Consider the following 23,218-nt stretch of genomic DNA (forward strand, 5'->3'; position numbering starts at 1 on the left):
CCGATGGCTGGTCAGGGCTCAGCGCTCACGCTCCTTCCCAGGTTTCAGCACCAAATGTAAGATAAATTCCAATAAATTCCAACCAAAATAAGAAGGCAAAGAGAGGCAACAAAGGGCTAGGCAGTTTATTTGAATGCAATTCCCAGGTGATGTTCCATGGTCTGAAACACAGGCCAGGGAAGTCACATCCAGCAGGGCAGGCAGCAAGTTTTTAAAGAAGGCAGGGGGAGGGAGAGCAAAGGTGTACAGTGGCACGAGGACTGGCTCATCTAGGGCATGTGGGGGTCTCTCATTGGCCTTTAGTCAGGTACTGGAAAGTTACCACTAATCTTTTAGCTTGGGGGAAGGGCTCTAGTTGGGAGGGTTATCCGTTCAGGCTCTGGAATGTTGTCAGATGGGAACCTGTTGGTCTCTTCACCTCGTTTGGTGAGGCCTGAGCTTGTCCATCAGGCTCACCCCTTCCCCTGATGTCTTCAGCCTTACAGTCACATTGTTCTGACCATAAATATTCCATCTTGCTTTTCCCAGAGGTTCTCACCCTACTCTGACTACACCGATGGTCCCTGTCTCACTGTGTTAGGGTCCGGAGTCAACCACCTCTCAAATAGACAGAAGACACTCGTGATAATACAAGTCACACAGTGAGGTTTATTTCCAGCTAGCAGGGTCCAAGTGTCTGCCCAACGCAGCCGGTTTCAACAAGGACCCAGAGCACTCAAAGCCAGGGGTTTATATGGCATTTTCAAAAAGCACTTACTCACAGTAATTTTCCATAATTTTTGGCTTGTTCCATATCCTGGGGGTTAAGCAAGAGCAAGATAAGACCACTCCTCAAATGTTAGGGTGGTTTAGCAAGATAAACTGACCAGTGTTGCAGCTGCCCACAACCAAGTGTCCATGATTAGATGACCAGTGTCACAGCTGCCTGCAACCTGGTGTCCATGATTAGCTTGTTCTTCAAAACCTGTTTATCAAGCCTTACCCAGTTCCTCTTCTCCTGAGTCACGCACTCAGAAAATGGCTTCTCAGCCCTTAAGATGGCTGCTCTTATGCTAACCCATTCTTACATTACCCCCTTTTTGTTGTTATAATGAGGAATCTTGCTCATTGGTAGGGCAGTCATAGGGGTTCTCAGGAGTGGGCAACTTTTCATATTGTTGTCTTAAGAACAGGAGTTGGATGGTATTAACACGGTCTTTTACAAAATTAATAAGTTTGTTTAGAATGCAGGGGCCAAAGTTAAAATGAATACAAGTAAAATCAATGGGCCAACTAGGGTAGAAACTAGGGTAGTGAGCCAGGGAGACTTATTAAACCAAGCTTCAAACCAGTTCTCTTGTGCTTCTCTTTCTCTCTTTCTCTTGGCTAATCCTTCTCTTACTTTAGCCATGGAATCTCTTACTACTCCTGTATGATCAGTGTAAAAACAGCATTCTTCCCCTAGCACAGCACATATCGCCCCTTGTTGGAGGAACAATAAATCAACTCTTCTTCTATTTTGTAGTACAACTTCAGATAGGGAGATGAGAGATTTTTCTAAATGACTAATGGAGTTCTCTATTCTTTCTATATCTTCGTCTATGGCTGCTCTCAGGGATGTCATACCTGCTTGTTGAGTGGCCAGAGAGGCTCTTCTGGTTCTGGCCCCAGCTAGTCCTAAACTGAATAGGGTGGCAATGGTTAGAGCAGTGATGGGCTCTCTCTTATTTCTTAGGCTCATGTCTTTACTCCAGTGTGAATACATGCTTTCTTCTGGGTGGTAGAGGATGCAGGGTATCACAGTCACTAGATACAGAACTCTTTAGAGTCATTAAAGACAGGTTGAGAGGCACGGGGTGAGGCCAGTCATGGAACATATCCACCATCCATTACTTTCTGGGGTTAGCCACTTTATGGGGTGCCTCTTTATGTCATCCCGACTAGAGGTGGCACTTATGGAAGTGCATAAACTTTGTTTATCCTGTGGCACTTTCCCTAGGCAAGTCCCTTTACCACTTATATGCTTTAGAGTTAAGCCTATTTTACGGTCTCTCCATGAACACTGAGAGGGATTTTCACTAGTTCATACATTATAAGTGGCATTTAGGCCTATGGCTTCATAAAATGGGGGCTTTATATCATAACATAGCCAGCAGGAGGCCGTGAGGTCAGGGCTGGTAGCGTTAAGGGTTTCATACATAGATTGCATCAGTTTCCATAGAGGGTCCTTGGCGGCCTGCACAGCAGGTGCCAGGGGGATCTGGGTTTTAGTTATCTTTTTTGGGGTGCTCTTGTTATCTGGGTTTTTAGTAGGGGTGGGAGGAGCTAATGCCTGATTTGGACCTATTGGACCCATTACCAATACCTGATTTGGACCCACAATCTCTGGCTTACACCGAGGGACTAATACCTGATTTGGACCCATGGCTGCTTTAACTATCAGCTCGGTTCTCAATTTGATCTGGAGAAGAGTTCCAAACATAGCTTTCTGATAGAGGAGTAGGCCCCAAGTTAACCCTGACAGCCATCGCTTATCTTTTTCCTTCCTCTGTAAACTGGAGCTTTACTAGATTGCAGTTAGAATTGTACCAAGTTCGGGTGCATGGTTTAATGAATGAGAGAATGATGAGGTGGGGGGTTACTTGCCATTTTTGCTCTCCATCATTGGTGATAACACAACTCCATTGTGCACAGTAAAGGGACTCAACTCCTCCGCACTGAAGCCTCTCTGGTCCTTTTCGAAGCCCAGGGCATGCATAAAACCCATTTCGACTTATGGAGATCTGGCGCTGTACTTTACGCCAGTTTCTCCCTTTCATTCTTACGATGTCTGCTACCTTGTCTAGGTTGAACTACATGTCTGGGAACCATGTGTTTAGTGGGGCCATGCTGGAGGTCTCATTGAGGATTGTATCAGTTTTTCCATCCATCAGGATCCATGTCTGCTTATAAGGTCGATGAGGATTGGTCTCTGCGTGGTTTTCTTCCCAGTTGTTGAGCAGGGTCAGGACCAGTAGCCATTTCATCATCAGGCCAGGCAGAAGGTTCAAGAGTGCTCTCGAGGTCTTGAGATCTGTAGTTTCAGGGTGTTATCAGGGTGCTGCCACACGGTCCACTCTCTGGCTTATCTTTACTCTGACTGGGTGGCTTGCCACATGTGGGAGTGGTGGACCCAAGGTCCAATGCCGTCAATCTTTAAGGCAGTTGGGGTAACCAGAACAACTACGTAAGGACCTTTCCATCTTTTTCCTAAGGTTCAGGTCCTGTGCCTCTTTACCCATACCCAATCCCCTGGGGTGATGCCATGTTCTGGGTTCAGTCTCTTATCTCATACAAAGAGTGCACCAAGGGCCAAATCTCATGTTGGACTTCCTGCAGGGTCTTCAAACTGGCTAGATAATTTGGGGTTATATTAGGGTCTTGGTCCAGCAAGGCATGGACAGTAATGGGGGGTGGTCTCCCATATAGAATTTTGAAGGGAGTCAATCCATGCACATAAGGGGAGTTCTGAACCTGGAAGATAGCATATGGTAGGAGGGTCACCCAGTCCCTGCCAGTCTCGATGGCCAATTTAGATAAGGTCTCTTTCAGGGTCCGATTCATTATTTCTACTTGCCCTGAGCTCTGGGGATTATATTCACAATGTAACTTTGAATTGGTTCCCACTGCTTGGGCCAGTCCTGTAGGACTTAACTGATGAAAGCCAGACTGTTATCAGACCCTAAAACCTCAGGGACCCCATATCAGGGTATGATTTCTTCTAGTAATGCCTTAGCAACAGCCTGGGCAGTCTCTCATTTCGTGGGGAACGCTTCTACCCAACCTGAAAAAAGTATCAACAAATACCAGCAAGTACTTATACCCATACTTCCCAGGTTTTACTTTAGTAAAATCCACCTCCCAGCTCCGTCCCAGCACCCTCCCCCATACCCTTGTACCTGTGTGTAGGGGTCCCTTCCTACTGGGTCTCATAGCCTAGCATCCGACACATTGGTCCATGATTTCCTGGATCCGGATGGCTTGTTGGGGGAACTTAAGGCAGGCGGACTCGAGAACTGTCAGCAACTTCCTCTTTCCTAAATGGGTGGCTTGGTGCAGGTTGGAAAGAAGGAACAGTCCTAGTTTTGCCGGCAGTATTCCCTCTGGGTCTTCCCTCTGGGTCTCAATGTCACCAATGTTGATCAGGCTCTGGGCAGTGGTGGTTTTGGATCCACTGGAGATCTTCTGGGGTGTAATCAGGTCACGGGGGCAGGCGCGGAAGCTCCGGTGTGGGCAGGGCAAGTGCCAAAGCTGGTGAAGCTATTGACGCCTTTTTGGCAGCCTCATCTGCTCGCCGGTTTCCCTCAGCTTCTGGGGTTTGGGCAGACTGGTGTCCAGGGATGTGAACCACTGCAACTGCCCAGGGCTTTTGCACAGACGCCAGCAACCTCTGTACCTCTGGGAGATTGCGTAGTTCTTTTCCTTCTGCTGTAACAAAGCCCCTCTCCCAGTAGATGACGCCATGCACATGGACTGTGCGGAAAGCATAGCGGCTATCGGTGTAGACAGTCACTCATCTCCCTTCAGCTCGTTCTAGTGCCTCTGCCAACGCAATTAGTTCAGCCTTTTGGGCTGAGGTCCCCGAGGGATGCGAGGCACTCCAAATGACATTCCCATCTTGGTCTACCACTGCCGCACTTGCCCTTCACATCCCGTCCATGATGAAACTGCTTCCGTCAGTGTACCATACCAACTCACTGTTAGGGAGGGTGGTATCTTGGAGGTCGGGGTGCATCTGGGTGATTTCTGCCAGGATTTCTTGGCAGTCATGCAGGGGGGCCTCTAGATCCAGGGTCAGCAGAAGGGTGGCTGGATTTAGAACAGCAGGTTCAGCAAAGATGATCCGGGGTGCATCTAACAGGAGTCCTTGGTAATGGGTTAGGTGGGTATTGGTCAGGTGGGTGTTTCAGGACCCCTTCGATCACATGAGGAGTTACCACCTTTAGATGCTGCCTTGTTGGATTCCCCTGAGGAAGGCGCCGCCCCAAATCACTCACCAAAGACGTTTCTTGATGCAACAAGCAAGAGGAATTTATTCGGAAGCCAACTAGTTGGGGTCCAAGTCAGCCTGTCGCAGCAGGTCTCAACGAGGACCCCGAGCACACTAAGGCAGAAGGTTTTATAGCATTTTCAAAAGGGGTAGAATTTTCCATAATCACAATACAGGGTTTTTTCTATAGGCTCATAAATCTTTTGCTGGCGCCACATCCTGGGGTCTGGTTAGATGAGTTCACCTACGGAATGTCTAGGGTGGTTCTAGTAAGATAAGCTAGGCATGTATGATTAACTGATTTACGGTTAGCTAACTAAAGGTCACTACAATTGACACAGGCTAACTAACTTGTTTTTCAAGATTCTAATGATTTTCCTTCTTTTGGGTTAGGGGGTGGTATTTAGGCCTTAAGATGGCTGTACTTATGCTAACTTTTGATTCTTCAGATCCTACAGCCTGAAGGTGAGTTTGTCTGCGTCTTTTACCATTAGGGCCACTGCCGCGATGATCCTTAGACATGGGGGCCATCCTGCTGCAACTGGGTTGAGTCTTTTGGATAAATAGTTAACTGGATGCTTCCATGGCCCCAGACACTGCATTAGCACTCCTTTTGCTATCCCCTTCCTCTCATCGACAAAGAGGGTGAAGGATTTTAGAGGGTCTGGCAACGCCAGGGCTGGCGCCTTTAAGAGGGCAGTCTTGAGTTCATTAAAGGCCTTTTGTTGTTTTGGCCCCCAGGCACAGGGGCCCTTATCCTTGATTGCTTCATACAGGCCCAGGGGGCCTTATCCTTGATTGGGGTATTTCAACATACCCCAAAATCCAAAGTCGGCAGTAGCCTGCCATCCCTAGAAACTCACGGACCTCTTGGACTGAGGTTGGGACTGGAAGCCTAAGAATAGTCTCTTTCATGGCCTTTGTTAGCCATCTGGTTCCTTCACTTAATTCATATCCTAGGTAAGTGCCTGTATGCCTGCATATCTGAGCCTTCTTTGCACTGGCTTGATAGCCCAATTGCCCTAGTTCCTGGAGGAGGACCCCAGTGGCCTGTCAGCATTTGGCCTTGGTGGGGGTTGCCAGAAGCAAATCATCTACGTATTGCAGGTGTGTAATTGAATTATGGCTCTGGTGAAACGAGTCCAGGTCCTAATTTAAGGCTACATTAAACAGGGTTGGAGAGTTTTTGAAGCTTTGTGGCAGTTTAGTCCAGGTCAACTGTCTGGGGTTTCGCATGTTGTCATCATGCCATTCAAAGGCAAAAATGTTTTGGCTGCTGGGTGCCAGGGCTATGCTAAAAAAAGCATCCTTTAGGTCTAGGGTGGTGTACCAAACATGTGAAGGGAGCAAGTGACTTAGTAAGGTGTAAGGGTTGGGGACCATGGGGTGGATGTCCTCGATCCTCTTATTTACTTCTCTCAAGTCCTGGACTGGCCTGTAATCTTTTCCCCCTGATTTCTTAATGGGAAGAAGCAGGGTGTTCCAGGCAGAGTGGCAGGGTTTCAGTATCCCAGCTTCTAAGAGGTGGTTAATATGTGGGACAATCCCTTTTCATGCCTCAGTGGACATGGAGTACTGGCAGACCCGAATAGGCTGGGCTGAGGCTTTGACTTCGACCACTACTGGTGCTCGGTGGGCCACCAGACCCATACCCGCTATTTCTGCCCATGCCTGAGGGTATGTTCTAATCCAGTAATCCATCTCATGGGGCCACTCTGTAGGGGGAGAGGTGACTTGCAGGGCAAACAGGCAATGCTCATCCACAAGGAACAGGGTCAGGACATGAAGGGGCTGTCCTTGGCCATCCATCACTTTGATGCTGTCCAGCTCAATGTGGATATGGGCCTGGACCTTAGTTAGGAGATCATGCCCCAATAAGGGGGCCAGGCATTCAGGGATAACCAGGAAGGAGTGGGTCACATGATTGCGGCCCAAGTCCACCTGGTGCTTACTGGTCCATTGATAAACCTGGGACCCAGTTGCCCCCTTCACCAGGCTGGTTTTCTGAGACAGGGGCTCTGTAGGCTTGTTTAAAACTGAGTACTGGGCTCCTGTGTCTACCATGAATCCCATTGGTTTCCCCTCTACACAGTTACCCAAGACTCAGGGAGGGAACCCGAGTCCCATCTCCTTCCCCTAGTCACTGTCCATTCCTGCCAGCAAAACCTGAGTGTCTTGTCTGGTCTGGCCCTGGCGCTTGGGGCATTCCCTCTTCCAATGCCCATATTCTTTGCAGATCGGGCATTGTCCCCTTTCTAGCCTGGGCCACAGTTTCCGAGGTCGGGCCAGTCCGGTTGGACCTGGTCCTCCCTGGGCTGTGCCTTGCACCCCTGCCAGCAGGATTTGGGCCATATCCTTCTGCTGCCTTCTGTTTTCCCTACTCAGGTGCTCTCTGTCTTCTTTCCTAATTCTTTCCTGTAACTCCTGATTTTCTTTTCTGATCATATCCTCTCTTTCTTCTGGGGTCTCTCGAGTGTTGAAAACCCTTTCTGCCACTTAAATCAGATCCCAAATGGTCATTTCCTTCAATCACTCCTGCTTATATAATTTCTTCCTAATATCTGGGGCAGCTTGGTTTATAAAGGACATAATTACAGCTGACTGATTCTCCTCTGCCAGGGTGTCTAGAGGGGTGTACTGTCTATAAGCCTCATAGAGGCGCTCTAAAAACACAGCTGGGCTTTCACTTTGCCCTTACATTACAGCTTTTAGCTTAGCCAAATTGGTGGGGCAGTGTGCCGCTGCTTGGAGACCTGCCATAAGAGTCTGGCGGTAGACTCAGAGATGCTCCCTACCTTCCGCATTCCCAAAGTTCCAATCTGGTCTATTCAAGGAGAAGCGCTCATCAATCAGGTTCGGCAAGGTTGTCAGCTATCCATTGTCACCAGGGACATTCTTTCTGGCCTTGGTGAGGATTCGCTCATGCTCTTTGGTAGTGAACAAGGTCTTAAGGAGCTGCTGATAATCATCCCAGGCGAGGTTATGTGTATGCATGACAGACTCAAATAGGTCAGTTAGACCCCTTGGGTCTTCAGAAAAGGGAGTGGGTTCTGAGCCTTCCAGTTATACAGATCACTACTTGAAAAGGGCCAATACTGGTAAGATCACTCCCCATCTGGGCCAGTACCTCCCAGGGCCTGTACGGGAAGAACGGGTGCCCCGGCTGAGGTGGAGGAGGACGGCTCCTCTTCTGGGGTCTCTTCCCTGTGCCTGCAGGACCTTAATCCCCTTGCTGGTCCCTGGGTTGGGGCTGGGGGGTCTGACGGGAAGACAGATGACTGAGGGGGCTCAGGAGGGGCAGCTGCCTCAGGTTGGAGTGGTGCCACAGGTGCATATGGTGGGGGGCAGGCAGATCCTTCAAGATCTAAGTCTATCAGGGAGGGGTATAGGTCTGACCCTTCCTGTAAGATGGGTTTCTTGGACGGGTCCTCCGGGAGTTCCAAGCAGGCCATAAGAGTGGATGCAGTCAGGTGGTGGGGGGCCCAAGAGACGGCCAGTACCCGGGGGGGGGCTCCTCCGGCTTCTTGGGGATAAATGGTTTTAGCCAGAAGGGAGGTCTTTCCACCAAAGCCTGCCACATCAAAATATAGGGATATTATTCCGGGTGGTCCTGTAATTCAGGCCGGCTGATCACATCTCAGACTTTCTTAATAATGTCCAGGGAAAAGGTCCCGTGGGGTGGCCATCCTACCTTAAAAGTAGGCCATTCTTCAGAGCAGAGGGTATCAAACTTACCTTTTTTCACTTCCACACCATAATTGTGAGCCTTGGCATGGATCTCAGGGAAGTGGTTCAGGAGCAGGGTCTTAGGTGTTACTTGAGACTGTCACATTATTATTACAAAAAGGAGCCAGAAAAAGAGAAGGGACACAAAGCAAGCAAACATACAAATTCAAACTGAGTTTTCAAACACCCACTGGCCGGTCAGACACACCACATCCCCAGGTGCCGTCTCAATCACACAACACTCAGTATCCTTACCTAGCAGTCCAAATGGCATCCACTGTGGACATCGTTCGGGCACCGTCTTGTCAGAGACGTCTCCCACAATTTTCAGTAATGGAGCCTTCAGTGTCATAACACGCTCCTTCCTTTCCATGACAATTCTCAAATGGGACCGGGCAGAGACCTGTTTCAGTCTCTCCGGTCAAGGACCTGTTTCAATTCTCCCCTCTTGGAGGTGGCCAAACCTCCTTCCGCAGCTTCTGAGCAAACCTCGGTATTGGGGGGTCATCTGTCTCCCTGAGCAGGGGTCCACCCATCCTGGACAAGAGCCCAAATGTTGGGGTTCAGAGTCAACCACCTCTCAAATAGAAGACACTCACGATAATGCAAGTCACACAGCGAGGTTTATTTCCAGCTATCTGGGGTCCAAGTGTCTGCCCAATGCAGCAGGTTTCAACAAGGACCCAGTGAAGGGCCCCCACCAGTAAGATGGCAAACATCCGGCTTCTCTTCGGGGTCCTCGGTTCCCGCAGGCGCCACCTGAAGCCCGATCACCTCTCGCTCCCCTCCCAATCCCAGCACCTAGCCACCAGCCACCAGCCCCGTAGAAGTGACACCTCAATCAATTCATGCCCCTTCCTATATAACCCAGCACCTTTCCCTAATAAAGCGGAACTCTCCGGTGAATTGCTGCTGTGTGTCGCTCCTTTCCTTTCATTGGTGCCAAAACCCGGGAGATGGGACACCCCAACTGGGCCCCGTCTTCCCCCCAACACCAGCAGCAGCTTGCCCTCGTCCTCTTTTTCCGGCGCTGGCTTATCACACTCACCACTCCTCTCTGGCCTTTAGGTAAGTTTTCCCCCTGGAGCGGGCCACTCTTCCCCAAGCTATCGCAGTGCCATTGACCGTGATCGTCCGGCAAGGCCCTGACGCTCGGGGATGAGGAGGGAACTCTCCCTGCCTCAGGCCTTCATGGCTGAGGCAGACCCTCAGGCCCCTCCTTCAACAGCCATAAATCCCCGCCTCAAGCCTTTACGGCTGCGGCGGATGCTCAGGCCCCTCCTCCGACAGTCATAAACGCATTCACCATCCCTTCCATCAGTGCTGAAACTTTTTAAGCAAAATTTCCCCAGGGTGGGCCACTCTTCTCTGAGTTATCGCAGTGCCATTGACCGTGATCGTCCGGCAAGGCCCTGAAGCTCAGGAATGAGGAGGGAACTCTCCCCGCCTCAGGCCTTCACAGCTGTGGCGGACCCTCAGGCCCCTCCTCCGACAGCCATAAATCCCTGCCTCAGGCCTTCACGGCTGTGGCGGACCCTCAGACCCCCCCTCCAACAGCCATAAACGAGGTGACTCCTTTGTGGATGAGAACACTCCCTTTCCCCGCCCCCTCCTCCTTCTGTTCCATCTGCCAAAATCTGTTCTGTTTGCTGAAAACGCCTAGTGCTAGGTACCTCGTGACTCCGGCACTCTGCCTTCTTAGGGAAGTCTGGGTGACGACCCACACTTCCTAAGAAATTCCAACTCATATACGAGTTTCCGCAGACCACCAAGGATCATCGGGGACGCCCTTTGTCTCCTTGCCGTCTGCCTCTGGTCCGAGGATTTCCATTTGTCTTCCCCTGTTTGTCTCCTTCTCTGTCCTTTAACCATGAGAGCCTCCTCATCCCTCCCTGAAAGTTCACCTCTTGAATGCCTGCTTAAGCATCTGGCTACCCTCTCCCTGACGCCTGATATAAAACCAAAACTTCTCCGTAAATATTGCTCCCAAGATTGGCCGAAATACCCCCTAGACAATAACAACCAATGGCCTGCAGGGGGAACTCTTGATCCTAACATCACTCGCAATCTCTTTAACTACTGCCAGCGCCTGAAAAAATGGAAGGAGATTCCCTATATCGAAGCTTTCCGCCTCCTCCTCTCCCCGCCCCCTCCCAAGTTCTCCTAGCCTGCAAGCCGCCGCCCCCGCAGAAGCCTCCCGTTCACTCCCTTCCCCTTCTTCTCCTACAACAGCCTTTCTCCCTTCCTCCCCCACCATCTCCTCCCCCATCTCACCTCCTCTGCCTTCATTCCCTGCAGATTAAGCCTGAGCCTTTCAGCCCCCCTTTAACTAGGTCCCAGGGGCCTCCTCCGTCTTTGCCCTCATCACCTGTTCCTCCCCTGTTAAGGACCGCCTTTGTCTTCTCACATGTTTGTAGGGAGAATGAGAAAGCACCTTCCCCCATGTCTGAACGCAGCATGGGAAAGCACAAGCTAGAGAACAACCGGTGCAGTCCTTAGAAGTTATCTGCCCACAAAAACATATCTTGTCCTCGAAGACGAGCCAAGACTCCTCTGAAAATAGGGAGACCTTGAAGATGTGTAGAAACACTGCCCCTGCTTCTAGCTATGCCCTTCCCCCACTTGCTGATGTGGCAGGAATGGAGAACAATGCATTCCATAAGCAATTAACTGGAGCCCAGCTGTAGCTCAGTTAGTAGAGCATGGGACTCTTAACCTCAGAGTCATGAGTTCAAGCCCAACTAAAGCAGCAGAGGAAGCAGCTGGGCTGCAGGCTGGCAACACGTGGGTCTGATTCTATCTTTCTTTATTTTCTTTGCCCCCCTTCCGCACTTCAGGACCTGCTTGAATAGGCGTAGCTAGACCACGTCACTCCCCCACAGACTGAGCCAGAACCCTTCAGTCCCCCTCAGACTTAGTCCCGAGAACCTCCCAAAATTATCGCCCCCCTCCTGGAGGTAGCAGGATCCGAAGGCATTTAAGAGATTTAGCCCAACTAGAGAAATGCCTAAGTTCCTTTCCAACTGATCCCATGACATACATCAGGGAGTTTCAATGGACCCTCCAGTCTTACAGCCTCACACATCATGACATTTTCATGCTCCTGGCCAATACTCTCCTCCCTGAAGAGCGTAGACGAGTTTGGGACTTCGCCCAAATGCAGGCTACCGAAACCCACAGGACTGACCCCACCTATCCCCCTGGCCCCACTGCTGTCCCCGAACAAGACCCACACTGAGATTATAACACCGCCATGAGTCTCTGCTCTCGAGATATTTTTGCCTCCTGCTTAATAGCAGGCCTGAAAAAGGCAGCTTGTAAAGTAGTCAATTTTCAAAAGCTCCAAGACATAATTCAAAAGAGAGACGAAATCCCCTCCAAGTTCTTAGACAGACTCACTCAAGCCCTATTACAGTATACCAGCCTGGACCCAGAAACACCTGAAGGAAGACATGTCCTTATGACATATTTCCTAGTTCAAAGCTACCCCAACATTAAAGCTAAACTCAAAAAGTTAGAACAGGGCCCCACTACCCCACAGACTGAGATCCTAACAGTGGCCTTTAAAGTCTTCCATAACCAGGAAGAGGAGAAAGACCGCCATAAACAAAAGGTTGATCAGGCCAATTTCCAAATGTTGGCCCAGTTGATAAAACCACAACCTGGGCGCCCCTCTACAAACAAGCCCCCTCCCCAGGAGCTTGTTTCAAGTGCGGAAAAGAGGAACATTGGTCAAGGGCATGCCCCTCTCCCAGATCTCCTACCACCCCATGCCCCAGATGCCACAAAAAGGGCCACTGGGGGTCTGATTGCCCAACCACCCGAAGGGGAGGCTGGATGAACAACCCCCATCCTAAGCCCGCCGTAGTGGGGCTGGCAGAAGAAGATTGACGGGGCCTGGGGGCTTCTTGCCCTACCATTTCCATCACCAAACAGGAGCCCAGGGTTACGTTAACAGTAGACGGTCGCCCCATCTCCTTCCTCCTAGATACAGGAGCCAACTTCTCAGTCTTGCGAGAATACCGGGGCCCTACCACACCAGCCATTACTCCTATAGTCGGGGTAGGAAGTAAACAGATTTTCCCATTAAACCCCCCCCCCTTTTATGCACAATCCAAGACAATCCCATACCTTTTCTAGTTATGCCCCAGTGTCCCATCCCTTTACTAGGACGGGACATCCTTTCTCTCCTCCACGTTTCCATAACTATATCCACTCCCACAGCCCCCAGTACTGCCTTTCTGATAGCCCTCATAGCCGACAAACCTCCTCTACCCAATGAAAGCTCTGGTTCAGCCCTCATACACCCTGTAAATCCAAAAGTTTGAGAAATTACAAGCCCCTCCGTAGCCCTATGTCCCCCTGCCTCTATCAAATTACATGATCCCTCTCAGTATATCTGTCAGGCCCAATACCCCCTAACCACTTCAGCCCTCATAGGCTTCCAACCCATCATTCAAGATCTCTTAAACAAAAATTACCTCAGACCCACTCAGTCCCCATTTAATACCCCCATATTAGCTGTTAAAAAAACCAACGGATCTTTCCGCCTTGTCCAAGACCTTCACCTCATCAACATAGCCGTTGTCCCTATCCATCCCTTAGTTCCAAATCCATACAGCCTTTTATCGCAGATCCCTGCCTCAGCATCCCACTTCTCAGTCCTAGATCTCAAAGACCTATTTTTCTATCCCTCTAGACCCCTGCACCTGGACGGACCCATACACAAGACATTCTGAACAACTCACTTGGACAGTTTTGCCACAAAGCTTCCGAGATAGACCCCATATTTTTAGACAGGTCCTAGCTCAGGACCTCAAACAGTTTCATCATGATCACTCCAAGTCCACCTTATTATAATACATAGACAATCTTCTACTCTGCAGTCTCTCATGGGAACAGTCTCAACTTGACACTGCCTCCCTACTTAACCTTCTAGCTTCCAGAAGTTACCGAGTATCCCCCATCAAAGCTCAAATCTCTTCCCCTCCTGTCACTTACCTCAGATTCCTTCCATCTCAACAAAGAAAGTCCATTACCTTAGACAGAAAATGGCTCCTCTCTGACCTGCCCGTTCCCAAAACCAAGACAGAAATCCTTTCCTTTCTAGGCCTGGCTAGATATTTTAGACCGTAGATCCCTAACTTCTCCCCATTGGCAAGAACCCTATACGACCTCAGCAAGAGCCCCCCCTAAAAAACCATTATCCTCCTCACCCCGACACTCCTTCATTAAGCTCTGTCAAGCCCTTGTAGAAGCCCCAGCTCTCCATCTTCCTGATTTGTCGAAGCCCTTCTCATTATACATTCATGAGAGGTCCAGTCAAGCTCTAGGAGTCCTAGACCAATATTATGGCCCATCCTTTGCCCCAGTAGCTTATCTCTCCAAGCAATTAGACCCCACAGTTCAGAGATGGGCCCCCTGCCTACAAGCATTAGCCGCTAGACAGCTCTTGCAGAAGGCAGCTCATAAACTGACATTCAGGGGGCCCCTTACCATTCTGTCCCCACATCACCTAAAAGATCTCTTAATCTACAAAAGTTTATAGACTCTCCCTCCCTCCAGACTCCTGACCTTACTGTCCTCTTTCCTCCAAAATCCCGTTCACCCCCTTTGCCATCCATACCCGAATCATGACTTTTTCCTCCTTTACTGCTCTCTTGTTTTTTTCCTCATTCTTATTGTCTTCCCCGCCACCCCAGCCTCCTTTGTATGGCGATTCAAAGTCAGACAGACTTACACACAGCATCAAACAAAAGTTACTGCCCTCATTGCCACACCAGACTGCCCTCTGAAAAGCTGCTCTGAGCCTTTATACCTCCACTTTCCTCCCTCCACTGAAGTGTTCACTAGCAGCTACTCTTGTTCTCCCTACCTCTGCTTCCTCTATGACCAAAAACAAGCCTATTGCAGGCGATGGCCAGACACCTACAGGAGATGTCCCTACTAGTGTTGCACCATTCACTACATGAGTAACTTCCAGTACCCACAGTATTACTCCTCCAACCATTTCATGAAATATCCCAACGGCTCATTCTCCTTATCAATCCCAGATCCCTGGGACTCTCGATGGGCTGCCAGAGTCACAGCCTCAGTTTACTACGGGGGTCCTCGACCCCCCACAGTACCCTTCATATCTCTCGAAAGTATGTTCCCTCTCATTCCCAGATCTCTCAAGTTGCATCAGATAGCAGACATTCCGAAAAAGTCATTATCCAAACTCTTGACAGCACCTCTTCATCTTCTTATCCCCGCCCCTCTTCCCATTTCTCCTACTCTTCATTACAGCTCATTCAGGACACCACCATCTTTCTCAACCACACCCTTAACACCGCCAATTGTTTCTTGTGTGCATCACTACAGCGCCCACTGCTGGCCGCCATGCCCCTTAATATTTCCAACTACTCCTTCCATGCAGAAAGACAACCCCTCTGCCCCCTGGCAGACATACCCCTATGGGAACCAGAATACACAGATAATCTCACCATCCACCACTGTGTAAGCCCAACTCCACCCCCCTCCAGCGCACATCACTGCCTCTGTATCTACACCCCTACCTCCGGCTCTAAGACTTTTACACAACTGGGACACTTCTTTTGGTGTAATGGCAGTCTTTTCAACTCAGTGCCTCTCAACTCCGATATACCCTGCATTCTCATCACCCTAATCCCACAGTTTACACTTTACAGCATGGCAGAATTTCTTGAGCTCCAACCTCCCTTGCCCTTGTGCACAAAAAGGGCTGCTTTCCTTCCCATCATGGTCGGTATCTCTTTAACCACCTCAGCCATTGGGGCAGGGTTTTCGGGAGAAGCCTTGGGTCACTCTCTATGGGCAGTTAGAGATCTCAACGCCAAACTTGAGGGAGCCCTAACATCCACTGCCAATTCCCTAGCCTCTCTCCAAAGACAGGTCACTTCGCTAGCTAAAGTCACCCTTCAAAACCGGCAGGCCCTAGATCTGCTTACAGCCAGGAAGGGCGGCACCTGCGTCTTCCTCCAGGAAGAGTGCTGCTATTACATCAAAGAATCCGGCATTGTACAAACTGACATTACCAAACTCACCGACCTTGCCTCCAATCTCCACTCTGCTTCCAATTCCAACCCATTCTCTTCAATACTAACAAACCCCCTCCTCACCTAGCTCTGGCCCATTGCAGGGCCCATAATAATCATTTTTCTCACCTGTCTCTTTTTACCCTGTATAATAAAGTTCATCAAATCCCAAGTCAGAAAAATCTCTAATCAAGCTTTCAACCAGCTTTTACTCAGGAACTACCAGCTTCTGGCCACAGAAGATCCCTCACCCCCACGTGACCTCCTCACCACACGTTGAGATGGACCCCTCTCTCCACTGGAAACTGTTCCTGGAAACAATGGCCACAGACGCCTGGCTCCTGACACCCATATCCTCTTAGCCAACCTATGGTTACAGGGAACCTTCATTGATTTCCAACCTGAAGAAGTCCACATCTACTCATTCTTACTGTGGAGAATCCTATCAACCCTTTCCTCCCAATCCTCAAGCCCTCACTCCCTTCTCCGCCCCTGTTCAGCAGGAAGCAGCCAGAGAGAAAGCAACGTCCACAACCCCAAAGAGGAGAAAGGGGGAAATGAAGGGCCCCCACCAGTAAGATGGCAAACTTCCAGCTTCTCTTCAGGGTCCTCGGTTCCCGCCGGTGCCACCTGAAGCCCGATCATCTCTCGCTCCCCTCCCAATCCCAGCACCTAGCCAACAGCCACCAGCCCCGTAGAAGTGACACCTCAATCAATTCATGCCCCTTCCTATATAACCCAGCACCTTTCCCTAATAAAGCGGAACTCTCCGGTGAATTGCTGCTGTGTGTCGCTCCTTTCCTTTCACCCAGAGCACTCAAAGCCAGGGGTTTATATGGCATTTTCAAAAAGCACTTACTCACAGTAATTTTCCATAATTTTTGGCTTGTTCCACATCCTGGGAGTTAAGCAAGAGCAAGATAAGACCACTCCTCAAATGTTAGGGTGGTTTAGCAAGATAAACTGACCAGTGTTGCAGCTACCCACAATCCGGTGTCCATGATTAGCTGACAAGTGTCACAGCCACCCACAACCTGGTGTCCATAATTAGCTTGTTCTTCAAAACCTGTTTATTAAGCCTTACCCAGTTCCTCTTCTCCTGAGGCACGCATTCAGAAAATGGCTTCTCAGCCCGTAAGATGGCCGTTCTCATGTTAATCCATTCTTACATATGTCAATCTGGGGCAATCAGATGAGCTGGGGGAGGGGCTCCCAGGGCACTGGGTATGAGGTGCCAAGGGCAGTCAGGACCCAGCTACCTGGAGAGTTTCACCACCTAAGTGAGATAACTGTGCTGGTCTGGGAGTGCCATGAGGGGCAGGGTGTAGGATCTGAAGAATCAAAAGTTAGCATAAGTACAGCCATCTTAAGGCCTAAATACCACCCCCTAACCCAGAAGAAGGAAAATCATTAGAATCTTGAAAAACAAGTTAGTTAGCCTGTGTCAATTGTAGTGACCTTTAGTTAGCCAACCGTAAATCAGTTAATCATACATGCCTAGCTTATCTTGCTAGAACCACCCTAGACATTCCGAAGGTGATCTCATCTAACCAGACCCCAGGATGTGGCGCCAGCAAAAGATTTATGAGCCTATAGAAAAAAACCTGTATTGTAATTATGGAAAATTTTACCCCTTTTGAAAATGCTATAAAGCCTTCTGGCTTTGTGTGCTCTGGGTCCTCGTTGAGACCCGCTGTGACGGGCTGACGTGGACCCCAGCTAGTTGGCTTCTGAATAAATTCCTCTTGCTTGTTGCATCAAGAAACGTCTTTGGTGAGTGATTTGGGGCGGTGCCTTCCTCAGGGGAATCCAACAAGGGTACCCATCAAGGGGACCTGCACAGCAAGGGGGAAAGAAAGGACAGTGGGAAACCTGCTCAAATGTTGGGGGAGTATTGTGTATTTTCCTCCATCCTTGTGCCCGCTGCAACAAAGAATTGAAGGGCAGAGACACAGTAGTAAAACAGAGTAAGTTTGATTTAAAGTTACTTAAAGAGAGAAAAAGTACAGGCCACCTCAGAAAGGAGGAGCACCCTGAAAGTTTGGAGAGAGAAAGTTTAAGATTAACAAGTTACACACTTAGTAAGTGCAGGCAACCTCAGAGAGGAGTGCCCCCAAAAGTTGGGGGTTCCCTTTTTAAAGAATTCTTAAGTAATGTGACCAAGGCCTGGGGGTGCAAACCTGTTAAATGGTCTTTGAATACTTAGAATTAACTTTAACACAAGAAATTTCCAGCTCTGATTTCTCACTGGGATACCCAGTGTTCTTGGTCTGGGAGCATATCAAACAAGGCTGCCTGCCCAGCCCCCAGGGTGGGCTGAGTTATTGTCTGTTTGCTAAAGAGTAAGTTAAGAATGTTACTTAACTTCCTGCCTTTTACTATGTTGTTTGGGGCTGGGCCTGCATGATAAATTAGTTTCCTAGGTTACAAACTGCTTGATTAGGGCCAGAAGGAGAAAAAAAAAAAAAACAGCATATAGATAAAGGTAAAAAATAAACTGGGCCTGCATGATTAACACAATAAAGACTTGGGCTATGCTGAGGTACCCTCCTTTATCTGGGGAATATTCAAACATCCCAGGCCAAGTTGCTCCTGGCTTTTTGAGCTTTAATTGATTAACTCTGGGTCTTTTTAGTGGACTTCCCTGGTCTTTTTCTCTTTCTGCCCCCCTCATATCTATTTTCTCCCTGACATAAGGAACCCAGGTATTCTGGAGAGAAATCCTGAGAGAAGAGTCAGTTAGTCAGGGTCAGGCTGGTGAGCACAGGACAGGGCAATTCTGGAGAGCATATGATTGCTTGCTCTGTGCCTCACACTTTACTAGGCATGCCACATGCGTTAACTTAAATATGCTGAAGTAGGAAGTATCAAGTCTTTATGCATCAGATGAGAAAACTGAGACATGGTTTCAGTGACTTGAGCAGAGCACACAGTGAATGGCAGAGCCAGGCTTCAAATCCAGAGCCCATGGAGTGCCTAGGGGAGCACATTAGCCATCCCTGGATGCACTCCCAGCCACCAAGTGTTGGATTCCCCTGAGGAAGGCGCCGCCCCAAATCACTCACCAAAGACGTTTCTTGATGCAACAAGCAAGAGGAATTTATTCAGAAGCCAACTAGCTGGGGTCCACGTCAGCCCGTCGCAGCGGGTCTCGAGGACCCAGAGCACACAAAGCCAGAAGGTTTTATAGCATTTTCAAAAGGGGTAAAATTTTCCATAATTACAATACAGGTTTTTTTCTATAGGCTCATAAATCTTTTGCTGGCGCCACATCCTGGGGTCTGGTTAGATGAGATCACCTTCGGAATGTCTAGGGTGGTTCTAGCAAGATAAGCTAGGCATGTATGATTAACTGATTTACGGTTGGCTAACTAAAGGTCACTACAATTGACACAGGCTAACTAACTTGTTTTTCAAGATTCTAATGATTTTCCTTCTTCTGGGTTAGGGGGTGGTATTTAGGCCTTAAGATGGCTGTACTTATGCTAACTTTTGATTCTTCAGATCCTACATTTCCCCACTTCTCTTTTTGGGGCATTCCAATCATGGAATGTTTGTATCTTCTTGTGAGGTGAGTGAGTGGTATTGTTGCTTCAACATTAGTACATGAACAGCACTCACTCTTTCTCTAACAAAAGTTATCAACCGGTTTAATATGCAGGGTCTCAAAGTTAGGAGCAACACAAGGATGAGTAGGGGCCTAGCCAGAGTGGATATCAGGGTTGTAAACCACGGGGACCTAGTGAACTAAGATTCAAACAGTCCTTGGCCTGCTTCTCGCTCTCTCTTCCTCTGATCAAGCCTTTCTCTAAGTTTTGACATTGAATCTCTTACTATCCCAGAATGATCTGCATAAAAGCAGCATTCTTCTCTTAAAGCTGCACACAGTCCTCCTCCTTTTAGGAACAGCAGATCTAGCCCTCGTCTATTCTGTAAGACTACCTCAGAGAGGGAAGTCAGAGATTCTTTAAGTTTTGTAATGGATTGCTCTATGGTTTTTAGGTCTTCATCAATAGCAGTCCTTAGTCTTTCATAATGCTGGTTCCCTTGAACAATAGCGGCTGCCTCCGTTCCCACTCCAGCTGCGACTCTTATCTCTAACAACACGGCTAAGGTCAGCGAGACCGGCTCTCTCTTATATCTATGCTTAGGTTCAAATTCAGCTACGAATGAGAGATCATCATGATACATCAACCTGGGCACCAGCTGGACCATGATACAGAAATCACGGGAGGAGTTGAAGGCAGAAGTAGAGACACATGGGGTCACTCCAGTGTTACAAGCCCACTATCCCTCGGGAGGAGGGATTAAATACCTGTTTTTACCAGGGAAGGCTATGGGTATGGTCTCATTCTTTCTTCTACAGATAGAGACTCTAGCTGCTGCTAGGGAAGAGGGGTGATGACCGCTCTGGCTGCTTCATGCTGAGAAGGGGGCGCAGTAAAGGGTGCAGCTAGGTCTCCATCACTGGTCAGTTGAGAGGGCTTCAGAAGGCTGGCGCTTCTATTCTGGGTTTCATTTTTATTACTATTTGCAGTTTTGTGGCTTCTAGGCAAGATAAAACAAATTGTGTTATTAGGTTATGTAGCAACATCTGGAGTTGGATTTTTTATTCTGGAAGGAGGCTGCATTATTGAAACGATACTTCTCTCTAAAATCACTCTCATTTTTACTAGAAGTAACTAGGTTAAGAAAATAATTAACAGCTGGCTTGATTATTTGCACAGGTGCAGCAAGAAGAGCAATTGATTACACAGGCTCTTTTAAATATGCTTTGCTGGAACTTTTTGTAAGGAATTTCAGATTGAACTTTTAAAGGCCTCTTGAGGCCAGACAGCCAAGCCAGACTTGCCATCAGGCTTTGCCTGCAGTACCTGTAGATTTGGATGAATTCTTCTCTTCTCGAGGTCTCTGCACCTGCCAGGAAGTGACCTTCTTTACTCACCTGGTAAGGCTGCTGGGAACTCTGTAAGCAAGGTACCAGGCCAGTTCTTCCAAGGGGCTTTGTTGGCTTTATAAAGTCAATCTTAGTTCTTTAAAGTTGTTCACATCTGAGTTTATACACATGTCTCTCAGGTACGACATTCCAGTCAAAGCCCTGATAGTATAACCAGTGTTCTTAAGTAGTCTTCTCACAAGGAAAGCAGATTCTTATTGAACTCGTGCAAATAAACATACTGCCATGGAATACAAAAACAGTCACTGAAAGTTTTTAAACTCTGGAGGGATCAAGTAGAGAGAAGGATGTTTCAATTCTGCTCATAAAGATAGTCATTTACTAAACTGTTGTCAGTTTAAGAGAACAAGGTTAAAACACTTTACCAGCAACATTTGAAACAAAAAGACACAAAATCATTTTCTTTAGTTTATGTAATCTTATGTAACTAATACCTGTTCTGCTGAAATCTAGTTCTTTACCAGTTTAGGGATAATACTATAAATGACAAAAGACTTACAAATGACAATGGTTAAAGATATGATGAGAGCTTACTGTAAAACAGTTGACATAAGGAAATTCTGATATTTCTGTAATACAAAACATTCAGTAACAAAGTTTAGCATCATTCTCTTTGACAGTGCTTTCTTGGTAAATAAATATATATATATCAGATAAATAAGCCAAATTAGTCAAATACTTTGTCTAGTGAGAAAAAATTCTTCTGACATGTTCCAGGGGCCCTCTGGAAAATATCAGAGTTAACTAGAGGTAAAAGCACCTTTTTGCATTTAATTTTTTTAGAACTATCATTACACATTTATTGTCTATATACTCAGCACAGTAAACGAGATATCTTAAAAAGTGGGGCAGCAGGGGAGACTGCTGCTGTCAATTTTTAAAGACAACATACAGAAAGTCAAACTAATTCTAGGTTACTAAGCATTCTTGAGAGAATGGTAGCAGATGGTAGATTCTTCTGCTTTCATCTTCAGGAGGGGAAAAAAGCTACAATAAGAATTCATATTTAGCTGAAAGAACTGTCTAAACTCAAGGCAGAGTATAATATTACCAGGCATACAAAAGACCTGTTAGAGATACATACAAAGAATGAATATGGCTAGAGTCAAATTCAACTTAAAAGTTTAAGCAGAATCTCAAATTTAAATGTCTCTTTCTTTCACACAGATATTCAGATATGACCAGAAATATGCTTTGAGATGAAAGAGATCAGGCATTTTACTTTTTCATTTAGGGACTGAGAAATGATGACCTTTGGCTTACAATCAATAGCTTACAAACAGTGAAAATAATAAGAACATAACTCAGCATAAGTGTCTAAGACCAGATACAAAAAACAGAGAAAGTGCTTAAGTTTACAGGTCTTCCCTGAAAGCTTCAAGAATGTTTTACTCTTTAATAGTAGATTCCCCCATGTTTTGTTTTTTTTTTTTTTAAACATACAGCATATAAATTAAACAAGAAGACCTGGTGGTTCTCAAAAAATCTATTACAACTTTTTTCAAAAGTGGTCACACGTTCTGTTGGATTCCCCTGAGGAAGGCGCTGCCCCAAATCACTCACCAAAGACGTTTCTTGATGCAACAAGCAAGAGGAATTTATTCGGAAGCCAACTAGTTGGGGTCCAAGTCAGCCTGTCGCAGCAGGTCTCAACGAGGACCCCGAGCACACTAAGGCAGAAGGTTTTATAGCATTTTCAAAAGGGGTAGAATTTTCCATAATCACAATACAGGGTTTTTTTCTATAGGCTCATAAATCTTTTGCTGGCGCCACATCCTGGGGTCTGGTTAGATGAGATCACCTACGGAATGTCTAGGGTGGTTCTAGTAAGATAAGCTAGGCGTGTATGATTAACTGATTTACGGTTAGCTAACTAAAGGTCACTACAATTGACACAGGCTAACTAACTTGTTTTTCAAGATTCTAATGATTTTCCTTCTTTTGGGTTAGGGGGTGGTATTTAGGCCTTAAGATGGCTGTACTTATGCTAACTTTTGATTCTTCAGATCCTACATTTCCCCACTTCTCTTTTTGGGGCATTCCAATCATGGAATGTTTGTATCTTCTTGTGAGGTGAGTGAGTGGTATTGTTGCTTCAACATTAGTACATGAACGGCACTCACTCTTTCTCTAACAAAAGTTATTAACCGGTTTAACATGCAGGGTCTTAAAGTTAGAAGCAACACAAGGATGAGTAGGGGCCCAGCCAGAGTGGATATCAGGGTTGTAAACCACGGGGACCTGGTGAACTAAGATTCAAACAGTCCTTGGCCTGCTTCTCGCTCTCTCTTCCTCTGATCTAGCCTTTCTCTAAGTTTTGACATTGAATCTCTTACTATCCCGGAATGATCTGCATAAAAGCAGCATTCTTCTCTTAAAGCTGCACACAGTCCTCCTCCTTTTAGGAACAGCAGATCTAGCCCTCGTCTATTCTGTAAGACTACCTCAGAGAGGGAAGTCAGAGATTCTTCA

The 23,218-nt window shown here is 47.6% G+C and overlaps 1 long non-coding RNA gene across 1 annotated transcript; it reads right to left on the minus strand.

Moving 5' to 3' along the window:
• Positions 1-20,135: 20,135 nt before the first annotated feature.
• LOC140844439 (uncharacterized) lies at positions 20,136-22,261 on the minus strand. Its single transcript, XR_012122737.1, has 2 exons — positions 20,735-22,261; positions 20,136-20,337 (listed from the first exon to the last, which is right to left on the minus strand). It is a non-coding gene; the product is annotated as an uncharacterized lncRNA (long non-coding RNA).
• Positions 22,262-23,218: the final 957 nt, after the last annotated feature.

Source organism: Manis javanica, chromosome 11, assembly GCF_040802235.1.
Source record: "Manis javanica isolate MJ-LG chromosome 11, MJ_LKY, whole genome shotgun sequence".
NCBI lineage: Eukaryota > Metazoa > Chordata > Mammalia > Pholidota > Manidae > Manis > Manis javanica.